Here is a 19,650-nt window from a genome sequence, read left to right on the forward strand (position 1 = left end):
GTTTTCCACATGTTATTACTATTTACTTCAATATTAAACACATTTCATTTTTTATAGCTGATTTTGTTATGTTTCTAGGGCTTCAGCAACTAGCAGATTTTTTCGAAATTCCACTCAACTTTCCGCAAGTTTACCCATTTTCAAATTCTATAACAAACACTAAGACAACCAACTTTTTTGACATTCCAGCAACTATTTCGACCTTCAACACATTTCTATTGACCTTTTAACCACGTTTCTTTATCTTTTTTCCATCTTCCATCTACATATAATATTCAACCCATAGTGGTATGTTCTTGCAATCATTTATCAACTTTTCCCGCCAACAGTCACTGTTATTCAATCAAAATTTTTGTATTTGACTTCAAATACTTGCATGAAGATTTTGGACTTTCTAACCTACTTGTTTGACCTTCCGATTTACACCAAATATTTTTGACGCTTTAAATTCAACAATTTATGTTGTTCAAAACATTGGAATTTGATACGCTCAGCTAATTTTAATAACTCATATATTGTTTTTGAAATTTCAAGCAAATAATTTTAAATTCCAAACATTTTTTTTCGAGTTTCAAGCCTCGTTTGATAACAGACTTTTTATCTGAATTTCTATCTCCAACAATGTCGAAGTAATATTTTTGATAATTATCTTCTGAATCTTAAAATAATGTACACCCAACTTTTTGCGTAGTTTATAAATATTATGCTCGTTTCCAAGGCACACCAGTGAATGACTGCATCGATCAAAGCCGATATATTACTATTAAGCTAACTGGGCTTAGAGATAATGTATAACCACTGACCTCTTTTTTGTTGGGGGGGGGGGGGGGTCCTAGCGCTGCAGTTTAACATTGCAACCGCTGGCTAAGGCAGATCCAGAGGATTTTTACGTTGATCCGCATGGATGGCAAAGTTGTGTTGGACTAAAAAATCCTTAAATCCATATTGGTTCATTCAAAATGAAGTGGACATGAAGCAAAGATGAATGAATGTCTTTTCACATGTATGACCACAGGAGCAATACAATTTGGAAGTCTCACATACACTAGATCCAGATTTGTTTACTATTGTTTTTTATTGTTTATTATTGTTTTACATAGGCAGTTAAAAAGCTAATTTGTTGGTGGGAATTTTTATTGGCTGCTCGAATCTATAAATGAGTGAGACAATCAACAATTTTTATTTGCTTTCTAAGGCGGAAAACACTAAAAAACAAGAATAATGGTAATAGGCCACATGACAGAATTCCTGTAGGTATTGTCCCTCAGGATAGACTTGTTCATATTGTTTATGTAGGAACAGGATGACATCTATTTCCTGTTGGATGCTTATATCATTCAGAAACATCATGTTGAGAAGAGTCCATTATTTAACTACGACATTTCAAACAGTAAAAAATTCTTGTGTAATACAAAATTACTGTATTCACCAATGATTAAAATTTAAATAAAAGCATGGTTTATATTTATGCATATTCGTGCATTTATTCTAGCTTAAACATTCATATGAAAGTTAAAAGTTAATTTCATTTTCAGGTAACAATTATAACGTATGATAATTAGCTAAATGACCCTTCTTTGATCATCGGGGCCGGTATGTAGTCTAACATAGTTAGAGCCTTATGGTAATGTTCACTGTCAATATAGCCTCGGCTGCCGCTATATCCACTCCACTGAACCATAAACACCACATTTCTGTAGTCACTTCAGCGTCACTACCTTTGTCAGATTTGTGTACCTCCATTTTGTTGTTGATTACCTTAGTGCATGTTTTGCATATGGTTTTGTATATGTGCGTTTGTACTATAAGATTGACTGTCTGTCACCCTGGTTAGCTCACGTTTATTATATTATATATCATTACCATATTATTTTCATTAAAGATGTTACTTAAGACATTACGTTGCGATACTGTTATTCTTATGTTGATCTAGAACATTCCATTTTATGCTGTCTATGTTAACTTTATAGGGCTTGCATGGTCTTCAATAGTCATTCAATTGAGCAAACGTAACTGTTTCACCTGGAAATCACATATGTCAAGACGTGATTTACAAAAGTGTATAACAATCTAATGAAAGTAGGGATAGAAAAATGTTCAGAAAATTTTGAAGACGTTTACAAATTGTTAATAAATAGTGGTATTCGTTTTCAGCAACATTTTAAATTTGCACCAGCAAAAGTGTTGGAAAGTTGATGACGTTGATTGTATATTTGAGTGATATTTTTGTCACATCGATAAACGTAATTAAAAATGAATAAGACGTGTTTGATAGTTGCATCGTTGTTCAACTGAGCAAACTGGCTTGAGTAATTATTGTTTGTTGCATTTTATATATCTAGTTTAACTGGAAGCAACATCATATCATTCCATATGTTAATTTTTAATGTTGATTCCGCCATTTTGTAATAAAGTAGTGTGTTGAAAGTTACACGAGGTAGACTCGGTCAGATATCTGATTATTGCTCTGTTATGTTAATTGTTTTTTTCTAATTTAGCATAAGCCCGAGTTCCGGCGATTCCCCAGAAGGTAGTATATTATAGTCAAATCCTGCTTTGTTCGCTGTCATTGTCAGTCCAATAAATTAATTCCTACTAAGTTAATATTCTTAATATTCTGTCAGATTATTATATACAAAATATCCGATAGTTAATAGAATCATATAATGATATAAATCTAACTGTTTTAGCATAATTGTAATCAATCAATTCTTGCATGACTCCAAAAAACTCAGTAAATATTTAAGTATTATAATAATGAAGAGATACATCGGTGAATTATTAACTACTTTCGTTTATTTTAACCAACAAATGTAATTTATTGATTGAATAAACTAATATAAAATTGTATTACATCATCCAGTGTAAGCTAGTAGGTAGACTATTCAATTCGGCACATTTACGAACATATCAATGCAACATTTGAAATCATGAGTCGGCAAATACGTCTACCCCTGTGAGCAGACCTGCTTTCGTTACGCCTCAAAAGACAGCGAGTGGTGATTGTGCCTTCACAATGACTAGCTGAACATGCGCAATTCAAATTGTCGACGTCACAATCAGCTAAACATAATCTGTGAAAGTTTATCTATAAATATAATACATGCATCTAGCAGAATAAATCAGCAAACATTCAGCATTGCCATTGGACATTTTTCCAGAACATAAACATAGTCTACATGCAAGCTGAATTATGTGTCACACTGTACGTGTACATACATTTTGAGACAGAGTATGGTTTTTCACAAGTTTATATTATAACACCCTGGAAACATAATATTAAATGCATGGTAATATTACTTATCAAATGTATTAAGGCAATTATAGTACTATTACCATTGTACCATCGTATCTTGTAGGCGTGGGAAATCGCCTCTTGTGATGGTTGGTTTGCCGAGTATGACAAATCTTTTCTTATGACGGAATCCGGCATAACCACCATGTGACGAGGTTGGTGAAACCAGCATGGTTGACACTAACATCATTATTATAAATAATGCAACTGATTTATTCATGTCAATAATCCACTCTGTTGAGAATACAGAAATATTGTCATTCCGCATAAAATCAAGACAGTGACGTGGATGATATCCTATCGATACAATCTTCCAAAATTAATTAGGATATGAAACAAATATGTGTCATTGGTCTTTACCATGCATATTATCTGTAAATATTCGATTATAATTGACATTTTTGTAATATTTACATTGCTCTTAATATTTAATCAATTGTACTTGAATATGGCTGTGACAAACAATAAATACAATACATACAACATGAGATGATAATATGTTCTTGTTAGTTACTCTTCAATTAGCGTAAATAAAAGGCCGTAGTTACAAACACTTTTTATGCGTGACGACATTTAAAAAAAATACAGAACAACTCAAATGTGATGACTATGCAAATGCGAAAATCTGGCGACCTTAATATTGGCTGATAAATAAAAAATAGTATGAATGTATGAATATAAAAGTCACTAAAGTATGTACATAGTAAGCATTCTCTGTTTGAAAACTGAATATGGATAAAGTGACGGTATTCTAGGGTTATTTTTATCATTCAGTGGTTGTTAAAATATACAAAATTATTTAGCTAGTTGTCCATCTATATAACACATTGACTATTTGAAAATATAAAAAAATGACGAAGCATTGGTATTAACTGTTTTCCTTGCACCAATAAAACCTCGAAGTTACAAATTTGTGTTAGATATTGTTAAATATAAATTGCCTACCGTGTCAGGAACGCCACAAAGCTTGTTTATGATTACGTGCAATGAGATATGTTTTAGTTACACGTTTAATTTATGATAATTATATGCCAGACATAATACGTCATCAGGTATTATATGTGGAAGCGATGTCTGGTAAACGGCTTGTTCATCAAATCGTCAAAACCTGTATACAAGAATACCATGTAGAAAAATATAGAAATAAAATCCATATTTTTAGATTACAGGACTGAATGTGATAATTCATTCAATAATTGCACATTTGCGCAATTTTAATAAATAAAACAGTACATGGCGTTATCAGTAATACACACGTGTAAATTCATTGTGAGTTGCAAACAATGTATGCCTTACAAAGCTACAGTATTGCGAGGGTTTTTAAAGACGTAGTATTTCATCTTCTCGACACCATTTGAATGCTTCCCGTTTTAATCTCAAGTGTTGTTTTCAATCACTCTGTCACGAATAATGGCCGAGATTATACAATATATAATATGGGGCTTGTAAACAATGCTAATTACATTGTCAAAAATATATCCATACAGTTTAATATTTGTTTGATAACAATTAATTAGGTAACCTCTGATATATTGATATAGTAACAAACAATGTGTAATCTTTTTGATGCAAAATAAAAATAAAAAAATAAACAAAAACATATATAAACCTTTAAGAGTCACTACAAAATAACAACTACTATAGACTTTATATTTTTACTAATAATTGATAGAGACTTTCAAAAGTTCATACAAAGATCATATAACCCGAATTCTGTTTTCAATATTGCCATTACTGTAGCAACAGTTGAGAAATCTTTTCCCCATTATTAATCGCCATTAGAAATTATCGTCAAATGTAACATTGATTAATACTTATTGGTTTATTAAAAAAAACAAACAAAAAAACAAACTGCTAAGTACCATACTACCCAATGCAACACAGAGCTAACCAACAATCAATCCTCAGGCCAAATTGGTTATCACGAAAGCGGTAATTAAAATAATGCCTTATGCGACAGTATTGATTGATTGATTTTAATCGTCTAACTTAGCGATTTCGATGGTAATTAATGTCTAACTTGGCAAAATAAACGAAGGAATATGTAACCCAACCTATCTTGTAATACGGATATAAATACATCTTTAACTGGTCATTACATAATAATATTACAAATATTACTACACTATGTCAGTACAATTTCTGACTCGAGCCAAAAATGTTACTACTGATGCATATCAATAGTGAAATTTGGGACGATCCAAATTTTTGAGGAATTTTCGTAATGTAAAGTTGCATTCATCTCCTTCTACTTGAATTCAAGTCTGCAATCATTGAATAATTACTTGTTGCATTGATGAAATACCAAACCCAGTTGATAAATTACATTTAAATTTAGTTTTATTTATTTATTTTATTAGTTTTATTTTTCCCATGCATTCCCATGCAACCATGAGTTGTTGGTAACTATGTACTGAAATTAACCATTGTAAAATTATTATGTACAAAATAATTCAATGGTTAATAGTATCATATAATGATTTAAATCTAACTGCATAATTGTAATCAATCACTTATTGCATGACTCTAAAACACTTATTATTATAATAATGAAGAGATGAATCGGTGAATTATTATCTATTTTCGTTTATTTTAATCAACAAGTGTGAATTATTGATTGAATAAACTAATGTAAAATTGGATTACATCATTCAGTGTAAGCTAGCAGGTAGATTATTATTCGGTATTGATATCATCCACGTCACTGTGTAGTAAAAAGAAAAAAAATGAGTATCACAAATTTAGCTGTTATTAATTTCTATATTACAAGCACATTCACGAAGATATCAATACAAAATTTAAATTCACAACTCGGCAAGTACGCCTGCCCCTGTAAGCAGACCCATCTTTGTTACGCCTCAAAAGACAGCGAGTGATGAATGTGCCTTCACAATGACTAGATGAACATTCGCAATTCAAACATAATCTGTGAAAGGTTATCTATAAATATAATATATGCATCTAGCAGAACGAGTCAGCAAACATTCAGTATTGCCATTGGACATTTTTCAGAATCATAAACATCTGTTATGAGTTTATAATGTATATTAGTTTTATTTCTAAACTGGCTACATCCAAGCTGAATTGATTGTGCGTCAAACTGTATATGTACTTACATTTTGAGACAGAGTATGATTTTTCACATTTCATCCCAAATTTTAGAATGATTTGAGAACAGTTTATATTATAACTTGAAAACATAATAATAAATGTATGGCAATATTACTGATCAAATGTATTAAGGCAATTATAGTAATATTACCATTGTATTATTACTGTCGTATCTTGGAATAATGTAGACGTGAGAAATCGCCTCTTGTGATGGTTGGTTTGCCGATCATGAACCATCTCTTCTTATGAAATATTCCGCCAAAGCCACCGTGTGACGAGGTTGATGAAACCATTATGGTTGACACTAACATCATTATTATGAATAATGCAACTAATTTATTCATGTCAATAATCCACTCTGTTGAGAAAACAGAAATATTGTGATTCCGCGAAAAATCAAGACAGTGACAGTGACGTGGATGATATCATATCGATACAATATTTCAAAAAATAATTAAGATATGAAACAAACATGTGTCATTGGTGTTTACCATGCATATTATATGTAAATATATGATTATAATTGTCATTTTTATACTATTTACATTGCTATTTGCAAGTAAAATTTAATCAATTGTACTTGGAAGGGTGTGACAAAAAATAAATACAATACATACAATATTACCGATGAGATGAAAATATGTAATTGTTTGTTACTCCTTCATTATTGCGAATTAAAGACCGTGCTAAATAATTGTTATGTTGGCGGATGTCGTCAACAGTTTTCTACACATAAGTAGTTACAAAAAAACACCCAATTCATTGTATGTGTAATGTCATTTAAAAATAATACAACTCAAATGTGATGACAAATGCCAAACTCTGGTATAAATGTATGAATAATAGTCACAAAAGTATGTTCATAGTAATGAATTTATACGAGAGTTGTTATAGCATTCTCTGTTTGAAAACAGGATATTGATAAAGTGACAGTATTCTAAAATTATTTTTATCATTCAGTGGTTTTAAAAATAGACAAATGATTTAGCGAGTTGGCCTCCATATTTTCTGACTATTTGAAAATATAAAAAAAAATGACGATGTATTGGTATTAACTGTTTTCCTGCAATAAATAAAACATTAATGAATCAACAATTATGACGACAAATTTGTGTTAGATGTTGTTAAATATAAATTGCCTACCGTGTCAGAAACGCTACAAAGCTTGTTTTTGATTACGCGCAATGAGATATGCTTTGGTTTACACATTTAATTTATGATAATGATATTCCAACACAATACGTCATAAAGTATTACATATTGATGCGACTGAGTATAATAACTCATACATTAATTGCACAGTTGCGCAATTTTAATAAATAAAACAGTACATGGCATTACCAGTAATTCTCGCTATCGCCAATACGTAAAGGTTACCTGGATGTCGCTATCACGCTTCGTTCCAAACGCTTTGTTGGATACAGGCGGTGTTGGCAATGTAAACGCCCTCTAGCGCTGATGATGTTCAACCAATCACGGAAAGGCTTTCATAATTTATGCTCAAGGCAAACTAAGACCACGTCGCATGGAATAAGGTAAGGAAACGAAGCAATATTACAATGATTTTATATGTTTAGTTCGTTTTAAAAGAAAACAGTTGTTCCTATAGCAAAAATTGTTAAAACTATGTACCATTTCTCCCATATGTTTTTACTAGGTGCCACCAAAAGTGAAACAGAAATACAGAAAATGGACCTTTGAAGAAGACCAGGCATTGGTCCAGTATATAGCCCTTTATTACAGTACAGGGGAAACTAAATTATTGTGGCCAACTTTCCATCCGTCAACATTTTGGGCTAAATGTGCTGAAGCCATCAGTGCTGTTACAAAATGTGAGAAACAAGAAGGTACAGTACAATATTGTTTTTGTTGGTTTGCAAAAAAAAAGATTATTCGGGCAGACTGCTCCTACTGACCTGTTCCCTGTACCCTTTACATGATCCGGCATGTTATTGAATTATTTTGGGGTCACTAAAAGTTATATAAAGGCTGTACTTTTATAAGTTTGAAATCATGGGAGAAAACTCGTTGATCAGTGTTGTAAAGCTGTTGTTTATGCTTAAATGTTTATGCTTATTAAATTAAAAAATGTTGGGGAAAAAAGACTGATGACTGTGTTATACTTAACATTAATTTAACATATACTTTTTCACATTTTTAGACTTGCTGTGTCTGCAAAATTGTTTTAGTTACATGTATTGGCAGTTGTACTAATAATTCTAGAAAACAACAATTTTACTTACAAATCAGGCAATTCATCTAATCCCATTACGGAATGTCCAAGATGAGGTCAAAATATAGTGTTGCTGTCACTCACTGTGAATTAAAATAGATTTCTTTTGATAAGTTTTCTTTCTTTTTTTATTTTAGGTGGGGCTTGTAGGTCAAGAACTTCTAATCATCTTGCACATCGGTTTAAAAGTATTGAAGAGGCAGAGAACTTCTATGATATTGATTACTATGATGATTTCGGCTCTTTTGTTGAGGAAACAATTAATTACCCAAATGCAGCATCACCCAAGTCACCAATGGAATATTTCAGTCCATTCAGGAACAGTGCCTCATCTCTATCATCAACTCCGGGAGAATACATGACAACTGTTTTGGAGAGTTTCAATCTACTATCTAGGCGACAGCAATCTAGTTTGATTTCACAACTATTCATTATTTATCTGTCATCACGTTACTCACCAACTCTGTTACCGCCATACACTCCTACAAATTTGATCAGTTAAGCTGCTGAAGCTATGAATAACTTAAATCAAAACAATGAAGAAATTAAAGCTGCAAGCAGCGTCACAGGGGCCCAAGTATACATGCCATAAATAATGAGGTCAAATGATACACAATTGGTTAGTTTGAATGATTAGTGCCATGAAGTCGAAATGCAGTTGGTTCCATATATTTATTTGAGATATAAAGGTTATTAATATATGGTCATCTGTTATTTTAATAAAATCTCTTGTTCAACGTTGTCATAATAACACAGGATTCATCATTCTAACTACAACAGTGCTTGAGTTATAACAGTTATGATTATTAATGAGGCTAGAAGCCCCCACTCCATGCAGTTGGTTCCATATATGTATTTGAGATATTAATGTTATGAATATTAATGAGTTCACATGACCATATATGGTCATCTGTTATTTTAATCAAATCTCTTGTTCATTGTTGTCAAAATAACACAGGATTCATCTTCCTAACTGCAAAAGTGTTTGAGATATGGCAGTTATGCATATTAATGAGCTCACATGACCATATATGGTCATCTGTTATTTTAATCAAATCTCTTGCTCAATGTTGTCATAATAACACAGGATTCATCTTCCTAACTGCAAAAGTGTTTGAGATATGGCAGTTATGCATATTAATGAGCTCACATGACCATATATGGTCATTTGTTATTTTAATCAAATCTCTTGTTCAACGTTGTCATAAGACCACAGGATTCATCATTCTAACTACAACAGTGCTTGAGTTATAACAGTTATGATTATTAATGAGGTTAGAAGCCCCCACCCCATGGGTGCCCAGCCGCGTGGCCTAGCAGTGTGCTATTGGGGCAAAATGATGCAGCTGATGACACAAATGCACATACAAAATTTGAAAGGAATCAGACTAATGCAAAACATGTAGTTGCATAATTTCTATTTTCACAAAATCCAAGATGGCGGCCAAACCACGTGACTGATCAAAATAATATTATTTTTCTCACATGGAGCTAAGGCCAGGCATGGTAAATATAAAAACATCTAGTAGATTGGTTGACTCACCTCTGAGAAACAAATGCCCAAACTTTTGATCAATTTTGCTTAAAATCCATGATGGCGGCGAAACCAAGTGACTGATCTGAAATTTTTTTAGGTTTCTGAAAGGGTTAGATAGGAACATGCCATGACACAATATTTGAGATTAACGCTCAAGTGTGGCTTGAGTAAAAAACTACTTCCTGTTGAGAACAAACCCAAAATGGCGGCCAAACCACGTAACCAATCATAATGAATTTCTCAAATCTAAATCTGCTCCATATGTAGAAGCTAAGTACTGTATATGAGAACATTTTACTTCTGAAGAAGAAGATTTTTCAGTGTTTTTTACCGTTTTTAGGAAAAACAAAATGGCGGGAAAAGTCACATGACCGCTAAAGTTTTTATTTCTGATATTTATTACACATGAGTTGTACTATACACCATAAACAAATCTAGACGCCTAGACCATCAGAAAGTGGTCAAACAGCCACTTCCGGTTTTATTTCAATCCAATATGGCTGCCAAACTAATTGGCCAATCAAAATTCTGAAAGCATGTTGCACCAGTTCATATTAGAGACTATCAGTATAGAGCAATTTCAGACTATTTGGTTCAGTGGTTTTCTCAAACGGCTTGACGAAAAAAGTTACGGAAGAAAGAAGAAGAAAGAAGAAGAAAGAAGAAAAAACCGAACAATAAGAATAGGGGCCACGCCCTACAGGCTTGGGCCCCTAAATACACTTTATCATCTGGCATCAGCTGTTGGTAAACTAGAGAAGACGGTAGTGGACCAAAGATGCCTCTTCATTGCATGCCGTGGTCATTGTTATCTTACAATATCATTTTTTTTGCTGTGAATAAAATACATCAATGTCACTGTCCTGAGCCTTATGCCAAGTTTTTAGAGACATTGTATTGTCATTTTGGTAATAAATGCATAAGTTTATTGTGTGGGCCAATGTCGGCATACAGCAGTAAAAAGAATCAAAACCAGTTACAAAGTGATCAAGCAGAAACAGTACAACAAAAGAGTCACATGATATTATACAGTCAGCTATGGAATTGTCAAATATTGTTGAGGAGACTGATATCAATGTACAATGGGAAGAGTATGAGAGAGATTTGAATGCTAATGATTAACAGACATCCACAGGATCTCTGGACAATCAGGTAATATTAGTAATTTTTTTAAAGGCAGGGGAAGACACACTTTTATAATTATTTTAAGTGATAACAATTTTTACCTGAAAGTTCACAGTTTGATATTGCTATCTCACTGAGGATACTTTCCAGTGTGTATTCTAATAAAAAGGTATAAGCACTTATAATTTCTGTAACTAAAATTGCTTAGAATTTTGAGAAGATAGCAGAAATTGAGTTAATAAAGCATTGAGCATTACAATTAGTCAACAAATTTGGTAATTGTATTGTGGATACATTTATGAATGTTATTTATTACTTTTTTAGGGCGAACAAGAGAAAATAGCTGCAAGTAGTGACAACTTGAATGTTAGTCATCTGTTCTCTGTTTTGTCAATTGCTGAGAGAAGAGAAGTGGAAGCGACTAGTACTGATCCAAATACTATTGCTCATAGCTATGGAATACAGCCACAAAGAAAACCACAACATATGAAAAGAGAGACAATGAAGGTATATCAGCTCATACTATATGATAGGATTATTCAGGTACTTTGACACATTTGTAAAGAACAATTAGAACCTTTTAACTATCACTCATCTTATTTTAGGCAATGACAAATGTTGTTGGGTTATCAAAGAGAACATTGGCTTATTGCTTGGAAAAGAGTGGTTTTTGCCAAGTAAGATTTTTTTTAGATTGTTTATTTTTTAAAAAGTATTTACACAGCATTTTACATGTATGTGTATGTATGATTGAGTCAGACTCATTTTCAGTGCATGTGTTGTTTAATGACCAACCAGCCGTAAATTTGCAAATTGGGTTACAAATGGTCAACAACTAAACAATGTTTATGACTCCATTGGAAATGCATTGTGTTTTACATTTTTCTGAAACCATCAGCTGGATTGTTTGCACATTGAATTTGGAAACTTGGCGTGGACCTCTCTAAGATTTGTTTATTTGATGAAATTATTTCTAATTTGCTAACCTCCTAAACACCAACCCATGTTGTGTTTGTGGAATTTCATGTACATGGGTTTTGTTACAGAATATTACATGTATGTTTATGTGAACATTTGGAGACAAAAAACTTGAAATGTTTTATGAGAGGTACAAGACAAAAATTGACTTTATCAAGGCATTGGGAAAAGAAAATCGTTCAGCTATGAACATTATTCAACAGGATCTAGAAGTGATTAGAGCTTCTTTAAATGAAGATACAGATTTTCTAGATATGGGATTGGAGAAGTCACGAAGAGACTACAAGAAAAAACAGCAGCAACTAAAAGCAAAGGAAGATTCGTTATTTGCTTTAGCATGGGATGTTGAAGGCTACAAGCAACTACTAGACAAAAGATTGGCCTTATTAGGAAAACTACAGGATATCAACCACCTAAATATCAGGCAGAAGTTGTTATTTATAAGCAAACCTTGTTGGAATATGTCAAAGGCATATTTATGAAGAAAAGAGAAGCTGTTAGTCACATACTAGTATTTATGGTATCTGATGAAAAACGCAACTACAAACCATATGCTGTTCTTGTAAGAGTTCTGCCAACTAAGACCATTACAGATGAAAAAATGAGAGAACTAAAAGAAGAACTTAGATTGAAAATGGAAAACCTTGGCATGACTGTTGTTGGTAAGTTATATCATATTTTTAGCTGCGCTGTCACCAAAGATGACTGAACATAGCTCACGGGTTGACTGATCTCCCTCGTTGTTCGTGTCATTGTCAACGTTTCACATTTTCAACATCTAGGCCAAAACTGCAAGTTAATGTTTGACCACCAATTACCAGTACATTTTACTCATTCTTGTTAATCAGTGGTATTATTTCAACATTCAGGTCAATTGTTACCCATTTCTTGCTGAAACTATTACTTCAGCATATCATACAATCTCTGGTCGAGGGCAGTCTGTAACAACTGTGCAATTTATATCAATCTGTCTATCAGGATTTACTACTGATGAGGAATTCAACTCTCTCAGGACAAAAGGCTACAGCAGACAATATCTGTTATTGAAATTATCAAACTTGCTAAAGCAGAGGCCAGACAAACTCATCACCAATTAATAGCACAGTATCTTACTCCAAAAGGTAAGTGGTTTATCACAGATTAAATTTCTTATTTTTTGTTCTATACTGTTATTAGTAGGACCCTCAGCGTTTTTTTTAATAGGCTCAAATATTAAAAACTCACCATTTTGAGCAGTAAAAAGTGTTTCCTCTAAAAATTTACGATCCCGGACCGTTGCTTGATCCCAAGGGTCACCAGGGAGATAAGTGGCGACTATGAACCTCGGGTTGATCTGTATTTAAATACAAAAAGACTGTGTTTAATATCTAGCATGCGTTTGATTGATTCCCATATACCTCGGCTATTTACGATACCCTTAGTTTTCACGAGTTTAAAAAAAAAGAAAATCCGACTGGCCGACCCAATTTTCCGACTTGAGGGCAAAATAAGTTGTTGTTTTTTTGGCCTAATATTGAATGACAGTTCTCTTGCTGAATCTTGTTTTACTAATGCAGCTGCAGGTCATGAAGATGGTGATTTTAATGATATAGAGCCACTCTTTGACCATCCTGCAATACCAAGAACTGATATTGTTTGGCTGAGAAAGTTTATGAGAGAAAACAACTACTCATTCCAGGATTCTATTCATATTATGAAGAGAAGACTTTTCCCACATGGATATGACCCTCATCCATGGATAATTGGTTAGTAGCATTACAGTTGACTCTAAATTTGTATTACCTTTCAAACTAGTTGACTTGTGTTGTTAATGTTGATACTGGTACTCACTTTTCAGGTAAAAAAGAAACTACATCAGATTGTCTAAAGTCTTTGTTCACTATATATTTATCAGCACAAAATAGAGGTATTAAAGGCAGATGGTATAGATGTTTCATAACATCTTTATGTCCCTGAAAGTCATAATGGAGTGCCAGAACATGCAAAAGAAGACCACTGCCATGTGTTAAAGCGAATTGCAAGCTGTTTCCGTGCTAGTAATATCCTCAAAATAGATGTTAGAAAATTTGTTGAATCACTACATGATAAAAATACAGGTGTGTGACAATGCTTATTAGCTTTGAATTTCTGAGTACCTATTATAGAAGCGTGTGTACTATTATATTTTGACCATACACTTTTGTCGAAGTACATAAGCGTATGCGCTTCTAATGGAGGAAATATGGCATACTAGTCGTGCATACAGTGTTGTGTAGTCACGGCCTTGGGGATACTCGATGATGGATGTGTACTTCTGTCTTCAACAATGTAGGCTGTATTATATATATTAATTGATTGCCATTGCTGATGGCTGAATGGCATTGAATTTTTTACTCAGCTGTTGACTTTGTCAAGTCTGCTTGCTTTGATACTATACATGATATTTTCAGTTCTTTAATTGAAATGTGCTTTGCTAACAATGGAGCTATCTCAGCTGCTTGTTATTGAATGTATTGAATGTCTGCAGAGGTTAGCTGGCCTGCGGTGAGAGAAATCTAATACCCCCCCCCCCCCAAAAAAAAAACACTGTATGCAAGGCTAACTGTGCCTGTACACTTATTCTCCTAAATATAACAGTGCAGTTGGAAGATTATATAGTCTTCAAATATTTCACTGCATGAAATAGACATAGCTAATTAACTGTAATTTAAAATAAGCATAGTGTTGGAGATGCTGAGAGACTTCAGCAGTAGCCAGGATGTGTCACAGCCGTGAGTATGAAGAAGAAAGTAACTTTGTCAGTCTGGTCAGCAATTGGTATAAGGCAGCAGATGGCAGTGGGTTAACCGAAGATGGGTAAGCAGAGTTTAATATCGCTATGCTACACTATATATTAGATGACTGGATGCCCTGACATCGTAATAATCCAGATTACAGTACCATTGATCCTCTTAGGTAAGTGTAACAATGTTGGTCTTTATATCTGAAATGTTTCTGAAGGGTAAATGGCTTGTTAGCCATTGCATATTTTTGTCAATATACCGAATATCAGAAGCATTTAAAATAACCTTTGCTTTCACTTAAGATCAAAATTAGAGAAAAATATGGTTAAATAATCCCCCTTCTAGAAGTTCCTTTGAAGTTGATAAGACGCATCTAGTATAATCACATGTACCCGTATTTATTGGTATTTTTTCTGCATAGACCAATCAAAGGCATATGTGGCTTTACGAGGGAGATCATAGTGGCTTTAATTTGTAATATTGAAAGTGCAGAATGGAGAAGACGACAAGGAGGTCCACCAGAGCATCCACGAGCCAGTACAACAGATGATGTTGAGGGATTTTTCTCTTATCCACTCAATGTTGGGTCAAGACATTTCTTGATAATTGCAGGAAAGCCAATATTGGGATTAAAAAACAAATTAATCACTTCATTATTGGCAAAAAAACATTCATTCAGCAATTAATCACTTCATACTGTGGAATACTTATTTTTGCAGAAAGCACTTTTCTGCTGGAATAAACTCCAGTGTGAAAATGTTGTTTTCTCTATACTTTACATTGTGTCTTAAATAAAGTATTGCACAGTATTCTGGTGTTTTGCCAAGTACAGTCTTATACTTCAAGTGATATTTTTACTTTAGGAAAATATGTAACAAGTTCACGAAGCGGGTTGATCCAGACTTACCATACTATTATTGGACAGGGAGTGAAACAAGATACAACATTGGACCTTTGCCCTCATTTAATGAGCCGTCAAGAGAAGTGGAAAAGCTTGACAGAGTTCCAGATTCAAAGGAGGGCTGATCCTGGTATGTTTCATGCCAACAAAGCTTCTGTGCGTCACAGAGGAACATTGTTAGTACGGGCAAATTTTTTCCAGATGCTAGAACAATTGCCACCACTACAAGCTATGGTCGAGTAAAAATTCACTGACCCCACTGCCCACCCTAACAAGAGATTGATTTGACTGAAAATAAGTCTGCTTTAGAAACTCAACATCTGACAGAAGATGCATTCATTTAAATACTTCTCACGAAAATTTGTACTGTGCAATATTTTATTACTACAATAAAATCATTGTATTTTCCAAACAAAATGGCCATTTTGTGTGATATTTTCATAGTAGGACCCATGAGAATCTACCATAGTTACAACAATTTCATGTGGCGTTGGAGAACACAGTTAACATTTTGTGAAGTTGATTTTTTGGGGGGGGGGGGGGGCAAATCGAATAAAGGTTACTCCACATTTATGATTTGTTTTTATATGCATGGTCATATACTTACTAACAACAATAAATCAGAAACAATTACTCGGAACGTATTTATTAGCCATTGGCTTGGAAGTTTTGTGATTGTTATCTTGGCATAAAACCCAATCAACATCCATGTGGTTCTAAATCTGATGTAATCTATTTTAACTGTTGACATTTTCCCTTCTCTTAGTGGTGGATGAACATACTTTACAAGTTCACTTGGTAAAAAGCCTTTGTGCTGCCATCCATTCCCCACATCTAAATCTACTGCAATTGCATCTTTGTCAACTATATTTGAAGGATCTTGACGTATACTTGTTTTGACAGGGAGTTTTTGTTCATACAGCCTAATGTATGCTGCTTGTAGAATTTCCTGTCTTTTGTCGCATGACGCGTGATGCACACCAAGTACCTTAAATGGCAGGCTGTGTTCTATGTCAGCTGGATCATCCTCATTGTTATAGTCATTACTGACTGCTTTACTTGAAGTATTACTGGTGAAACTAGAAACAGACATAGCATCTAAAGGCAGTTCATGATCTGAAACTGAACTGTCATTTGAAATTGTACAATTCCACAGCATTAAAATATATCTATTGTTTGTAGTTACAGTACAGCAATCACTATTAATACATCTTATCAAAGCTGGTAAGTTAACTACACAGAGTCTTTCATCCGATAATTTCACTACTCCATGTGACAAATCTGCAAATTGGGATGACTGAGGAGTGAGTATCTTCACAACACGTAGACTTAGTTTAATAACAGGACAGCATGGCAAAGTCCAAACCAAGGCTTCTTCCAATCCTGTGACAGTGATTTCCAAATTCAGTGACTGAAAAAGTGGAGATGGAAGCTGTTAACCGTTAATTGTACAATTGTTTGGAATGTTAGTTGCCATGGGTATGTATAAATCCCCAGAACTGCACCTTTGAGTTGTGGTTACATTAAAATTAAAGTTGTATTTTTTAAATTTTTGTTAAATTATCATTTCCTCTTTTCAAAAATATTTGATATACTGCATACAGTGTAACACCAAAATACAGCTGGATTTAAGAGATTGGAATCTCCAGTCAACATTTCAAATACATTGTGCTTTAAACTGGTTTACTGTGTTACTACAATTTTTTCCGTCATTACTTTGTACTTTCAATATACAATTCTACTCCCTAGGCCAACATTGGTATGCTTTGATCACTTGACAAAATTTCCACATTGTTAAAACTATATTTACCTGTCATACCTTATTAAAATGGCTGGCGGGTCAAAATTGTTGATGATGGACAAATGGAAAGATTCCCAAGGGCTTGATCTTTATTCAGCATTCTATACAAGATTGTGTCAAGGATAAATATTTATACATTGATGAAACACTGACATGCATGTACTGTGTTCTTGTAAAATGGTGAGACTCGTTTGATCATAAAAAGGATTCACTCCAACATATGATGAAAGACTTCATATGGATTCAGGGGAACCAATTTCTGTTGTTCCAAATCAAATACTAAATGGTGTCTAAAAATATCACTTTTTGAAATAACTCTCATATCTCTCTGGTATTGAAATTTGGCGGCTCAAATAAAGCCCCATTCGTGGAATAGCCTGTAGAAGAATAATAATAATAATGTTATGCTGAGAATGACAACATTTCAATGAATCCAGCTCCAAAACAAAGTGAACATTTCTGAACTTGTCCCCAAAAATAGGAGAAGCAGATTTTACAAGTTAAAGAGGTGGAAGTTTTGTATTCATTCGATAAAGTGAAAATACCTGGAATATATCCTTCTCTTTTATTCTTTGGACGAATTCAATAGAACTCTTGATTTTAAATAATCGCATCCAGCTAATATACATATGTTTGTAAACTTGAGAAATGTCAAATTATCTACATTGAAGCATTGATCAAGTTTACTGGCTTCAATCAAAAATGCAGTGTTGCTATATATGTCAGTTTTGGTAAAAACCTGAAAAAAACAGAAATATTTTCAATTAGCTAGTAGAATGTACACCGCAATAAATTGAAAAAATGAAGTAGCAAGTGTTTCTGAAGTGGTTGCCATTGTATTATGAATTAAAACAGTTAACAATATTTATCTTTGATGCACCATACACAAGTACATCAAAATATTCCGTGATCACATCTTCCACCTTCCCAGACATGCAAAGGTACGCCATTTGTGCGTCTGCCTTGTATGGAGCGACAATATAGTCAACATCATGGTTTTGCAGTGACTGTAAATGGGTGAAAATAAGTAACACTTATTATGAGGCATTTATTATGTTGGACCAACAACAATTAAATCATACTTGATGGTAATCTGTAATGGTGTGCGTCAATAATCATTAAAATATGAACAAATTTTGGCCTTTAGACGAAACATGGCGGCTGCCGCAGAGTTTTAGGGACGCGAAGGTCAAATACGTGTTTGTTTTGGTAATTGTGTTAGTTACCACACTCTATAATAGTAGAGAGCGGTAGATAAATAGCGCCTGGTCTGCTTGAGTCGTCTAAAATCACGGTAGGAACCTATTTACTTGCGTATTACTAGTTTTATGATATCTACTGACCGCCGGGAAATTATACACATGCGTTTTGTGTTACTGACAACGTCGATTTATTGGGACCTCGTGTGTTGCATTCTATTCAATAGTAACACTGAAAATTGTCATTACATACGAGTATTAAACACTATTTTCTTAGAATAGTTTTTATATGAATTTTATACTTTTGAAAATCAGACTATTCCTGCCTGTTACGGGCATCAAGTTATCATCGTATGGCACTCCATGTGCATTTTGATTTTCTGATATCTTACCGCGTATATCAATACATTTATTTCGTAATTTATCGATGTACTGTACCATTCATTTAGTTGCTTTTAGTCAGCTTATTAGAAGTTATATAGGGTTTTATTTTTTGTAAATGTACTGTAAGTAGGGTTAGGGCTTTTCATAGCTCTACTTGACTATGCCTATATTGTTTGTATTTTCTTTATTTTAGTTAATCATTCTCCATATGTATTGATGCAACAGACTCAAGTTGAGTGGGTAAATAGTTACTTTTGGACAAATAAAGGTCAGAAGTTAGAAGTTCATCTGTAGCCATTACATTACATTAACGTGGTTGTACAT

General features: G+C 33.5%; 1 long non-coding RNA gene and 2 pseudogenes across 2 annotated transcripts; 1 reads left to right on the forward strand and 2 right to left on the reverse strand.

The window, feature by feature from the left end:
- Nucleotides 1-5,865: 5,865 nt before the first annotated feature.
- LOC144352385 (uncharacterized) lies at nucleotides 5,866-7,859 on the reverse strand. 2 transcript variants are annotated; one of them, XR_014927384.1, is made up of 3 exons: nucleotides 7,748-7,859; nucleotides 6,558-6,764; nucleotides 5,866-5,999 (listed from the first exon to the last, which is right to left on the reverse strand). It is a non-coding gene; the product is annotated as an uncharacterized LOC144352385 (long non-coding RNA). The 2 variants fall into 2 exon arrangements; XR_014927383.1 differs by lacking the exon at nucleotides 7,748-7,859 and adding an exon at nucleotides 7,550-7,632.
- Nucleotides 7,860-7,902: 43 nt separating this feature from the next.
- Nucleotides 7,903-16,185, forward strand: LOC144352352 (uncharacterized; annotated as a pseudogene).
- A 352-nt stretch (nucleotides 16,186-16,537) lies between these two features.
- Nucleotides 16,538-19,650, reverse strand: LOC144352349 (uncharacterized; annotated as a pseudogene).

Source organism: Saccoglossus kowalevskii, chromosome 19, assembly GCF_978046115.1.
Source record: "Saccoglossus kowalevskii chromosome 19, keSacKowa6.1, whole genome shotgun sequence".
In the NCBI taxonomy this organism is placed as follows: Eukaryota; Metazoa; Hemichordata; class Enteropneusta; family Harrimaniidae; genus Saccoglossus; species Saccoglossus kowalevskii.